Below are 5000 nucleotides of genomic sequence, written 5' to 3'. Positions count from 1 at the left end.
GGGGAGGGAGGGAGAGAGCGGGGTTATTATCTTTTTTTATTATTATTATTTTGGGTATCTTTCTTAAGGGGGGTGGGAGGGAGAGAGCGGGGTTATTATCTTTCATTTTCATTTGGTTATTTTTCTTAAAGGGGGGGGGGTAGGGTTATTATCTTTCATTTCATTTGTTTATTTTTCTTAAGGGGAGGAGGGAGAGCATTCTTATTGTTATTATATTTCTCTTTTCATGAGGAGAATGAGAGGAAGAGATGAGGGTTGTATTATTATTATTATTATTATTATTATTATTATTATTTCTATTCGTTTATTTTCTTTATCTTATTAAGGGGTGAATGGGTGGGAGAGAGCAAGAGCAGGGTTATTCTTTTTTATTATATGTTTATTTTTCAAGGGAAAAATGGGAGGGAGGGGGAAAGCAGGGTTATTCTTTTTTATTTGTTTATTCCTTAATGAAGAATGGAAAGGAGGAAGAGAGCAAGATTATTGTTTTTTCAAGAGAAATTATAGGAATGAGCTTTTCTTTTCTTTTCCTTTAATTAAGGAGAGTGCTGAAGGGAGGGTGAGAACAGGATTACTATTTTTCATATGAGCGAGAGGGAGAGAGCAGGGTCAATTATTATTATTTGTTTATCTTCAAGGAGTCAGTTTTGGGAAGGAGGTTAGAGAGAGTAGGATTATTTTTCATTGTTACTTTTTGAAGGCAGTTTGATACTGAAGAAAGATAGAAAAGAGGGTTATTTCAATATCATTAGATTTAAGAAGCCAGAGGATTTTCTCTTTTCCTTTATGCGTAGAAATGAGAAACAAGGGATTTTAACAACATTTTTAGGTTATCATTACAAAGCATACGGTGTGGGAAGGAAAAAGATAAACATTATTTGAGGTTAATAATATTTTTAGATGTGAGTGAAGGCTGGCGTTTTCAAATCGTTTGTGTGTGTGTGTGTGTGTGTGTGTGTGTGTGTGTGTGTGTGTGTGTGTGTGTGTGTGTGTGTGTGTGTGTGTGTGTGTGTGTGTGTGTGTGTGTGTGTGTGTGTTGCGTGTTTGTTTGTTTGTCTAGGAGTGATTTAGCAAGAACATATGGGCACAGTATGACATTACTAATTTGGCAAGAAATTTTAGATATTTTATTTTTATTATTGTTATCATTATTTTATTCTTATTTATTTATTCGTTTGTTTGTTTGTTTATTTACTTATTTTTATGTATTATTTTTTGTAGATAAGTTGGTGTGAAAGAAGAGGAATTTTCACCTTAGTCTGTTTATGCATTCATTTATCTATTCTTTCTTTTCTTTTTTTTTTTTTTTTTTTTTTTTTTTTTTGGGGGGGGGGTGGGGTGGAGTCAGGATATTAGCGAGCTATTTATTTATGGGATATTAATATTTTACTTCTTTATTTTCGTTTATGGGATAAATATAACAGAGTGTGAAAGAAAACAAAATATACTTTAAGCTCTGTGTGTGTGTGTGTGTGTGTGTGTGTGTGTGTGTGTGTGTGTGTGTGTGTGTGTGTGTGTGTGTGTGTGTGAGGACTCAGGTTTTTTTAATTTATTGTTATTATTATTATTACTGATTTTGTGAGGCTGGGAAATACTGTAGTTTGGTGGTATGCATCATTCATTTATTTTTCATTTTTATTGGTCACATGGTTAATCTTCTTCCTATTCTGATATACCATTGTTAGTCAGACTACCGAAATAAGTCTCTATTCTCAATAACAACAGCATCAATAACAACAACAACAACATTAACAACAACATCAATAACAACAACAACCACCACCAACAAAATTAACAATATTAACAACTACATTAATAACAACATCAACAACAACATTAACAACAACATCAATAACAACAACACCACCAACAACAAAATTAACAACATTAACAACAGCAACATTAATAACAAAAAAAACATTAACAACAACATCAATAATAACACCACCACCACCAACAACAACAACAGCAATAGCAATAATGATTAAAAAACCGTTCACGTTCACTGGTACGAAATAAGTAAATCCTAGGATGGAAATATTGATTTGCTTTTGTTCACGAAGGCTGGTCAGAAATGAACTGATCCATTTTTTTATATATAAAAAGGGGAAAAAAATATATATCTATATATATCTACATCCGTACCTGCTTATCTATTTTATCTGTTTTCATGTGTACCTACTTACCTACCTATCTACCCCTACTCATGTACCTATCTACCATTTCCCTACCGTCTACCCATTTCCCTACCTGTCTATCTGCCTACCTATCTACCCATTTCCCTACCTGTCTATCTGTCTACCTATCTACCCATTTACCTACCTGTCTATCTGCCTACCTATCTACCCATTTACCTACCTGTCTATCTGTCTACCTATCTACCCATTTCCCTACTTGTATCTACGTATCTGTCTACCTATCTACCCATTTACCTACCTGTCTATCTGTCTACCCATCCATCTATCTGAATGTCTATCTGTTTACTTATTTACCTATCTAATCATCTACTCAGCTATCTTTCTATCTACCTCGCTATCTATTTACCTACCCATCTACACATATCCACCAATTCTTCTATTTATATGAAACCATAACCATATATATATATATATATATATATATATATATATATATATATATATATATATATATATATATATATACAGACACACATACACACATCTATCGATCTATAAAAAATAAAAAATAAAAAAACAGTACCATAAGAAATAAAAAAGGAACGAAATCATAGGCACACCAACATGGCCCCACCAACATGGCCCCACCAACATGGCCACCAACAAAGACTCAATAAATGCCTCCACATATCCTCGACTTACTTACACATGACCACCACTTGCCTATGAACTTGTTTCCACCACCATCATTCCGTCAACATAGCTTCACCAACATGCGTACAATATCAGAGCCCCATATTCTCACCAACATGACCGCACCAACATTTTCTCACCAACATCACTGCTCCAACATTACCCACCACATTGTTCTCAACATTCCTCACCAAGTACCCACACCTATCTCCCAATTACTTCCCACATAACAATATCTCCGGTATCTACCAACTAACACCCAATTTCCCCATACCTACCACTTCTCCCACATACTCACCACATCACTTCCCCAACTAACCCACACATTACTTCACTCAACATACTACAAGCATCTTCTATTCCCCACTATAACCTCACCACATTACTTCCAACATACCTCACCACATTACCAACATATCCACCAATTCTTCCCAAATAAACCATCAACCAATTATTAAATAATAACATTACTTAATACTCCAAATACCACCAATTATTCCAAAAACCCCACAACATCCACATAACACAACTCATTCGAACATAAAAACATTACTTCAAATAACAACCAAACATACTCCAAAATAAAATCACAACATTAGTCCCCAACATAACCCACCAACATTGCCCACCAACATTACCACCAACAAACATCATAATCCCCCAACATACCTCACGAACTTATACTTCACCAACATGACCCACCCACATTCGCCAAATAACCCACCAACCATCACTTCGTCAACATAACCTCACCACACATGCCCAAATATCACAAGCATCCTTCCCAACATAACCGCACCAACATTTTCCTCACCAACATCACTTCTCCAACATTCACCACATACTTCCAACCATAACTCCAACATATCCCCAACATTAACTTCCCAACATCAACTTCCCAACATCACTCCCAACATAACCCACCAACATCACTTCCCCAACATAACCTCACCAACATCACTTCCCCAACATAACCCCACCAACATAACCCCGCCGAACAAACCAGCGTATCAACAGCGCGACAAACCCGGGCCCGGCACTCCCCTCGCAAGCACTCACCGTCTCGTCCGTGGCCAGCTCGCGAGCATTCCACAGGAACTCGCAGATGGCCACCAGAGCAGCGATGCCCATCCCGCCGATGAGGACGACGAACACGCCGCCCACGTTGGACAGTCCGAGTTCATTGGCTCCTGAAGACTTGGCTGAAGAGGCCTCGCGCTGCGTCGCCACGGAGGGTAGAGAGGGGGAGAGAGAGAGAGAGGGGGGGCGTTGTGCGGTTAGCGAGTCCGGAGGTGGTGAGGTGAGGGGGTGAGAGGTGAGGGGGTGTGAGGGTGAGGTGAGGGGGTGAGGGGGTGTGAGGGTGAGGTGAGGGGGTGAGAGGGTGAGAGGGTGAAAGGTGCGGGTGAGATGGTGAGAGGGTGAAACAACGACAGGATATGAGATTTTGTGGGCGTGAAGGTGACGAAATGATAAGAGGATGAGAGGGTGAAATCGCAACAGGGTGAAAGGGTGAGAGGATGAGAGGGTGAAATCGCAACAGGGTGAAAGGGTGAGAGGATGAGGGGCGAGGAAATGAACAAACTTTAGAGTAACAGATGGAGAGAAGGATGGTCGAGAATGAACAATTTCACAACGCAAGGAATGTAACTGACTCGCCTCGATGTAACATCACTCGAATTACGCATTCAGACAGTACGAAAAATACAAAACAATAAAAAGTTGCAAAGTTACAAATATTCGTCAAAAGGTGAAGTGTGACGGAATTAACTTGTTGATAAGTTTTCTCTATAATTAACTTCGCTTCGACTTTGGAAATTCTGAAGCTGCCAGACACGGTGTTCAATATTTTTCTTTTCTTGTGATTACTTACATATTTCTCTTTCTTTTCTTTCTCTTTTTATTTACTATTTTATCACTACTGAGGTACATCCGCTTTCTTTCAATCCGGTAAATATATTTCTTCTTTTTTTGTCAAGTGATCTGGTAACATTGAGTATGGTACGTACCACTGTTATATTATTGGCTATCCATTTAACTGTTCAGGTCATTCTCTTATACTCATTGTTTCTCGTCTTCTTTAGCTCCTCCCACACACAGTGTCGCCACCCCCCCCCCTAAAAAAAAATGGAAATCATAATAATAAATAATTGAATGGATAAATACTTGTTG

General features: G+C 38.3%; 1 pseudogene; it reads right to left on the bottom strand.

Moving 5' to 3' along the window:
* LOC119597632 overlaps window positions 1-5000 on the bottom strand; it is a 45193-nt pseudogene that overhangs the window by 1135 nt on the left and 39058 nt on the right.

The sequence above is a fragment of the Penaeus monodon genome, chromosome 39 (assembly GCF_015228065.2).
Source record: "Penaeus monodon isolate SGIC_2016 chromosome 39, NSTDA_Pmon_1, whole genome shotgun sequence".
NCBI classification, from domain to species: Eukaryota; Metazoa; Arthropoda; class Malacostraca; order Decapoda; family Penaeidae; genus Penaeus; species Penaeus monodon.
Note: the sequence above shows the minus strand (reverse complement) of the source record. Positions and strands in the feature narration are given on the sequence as shown.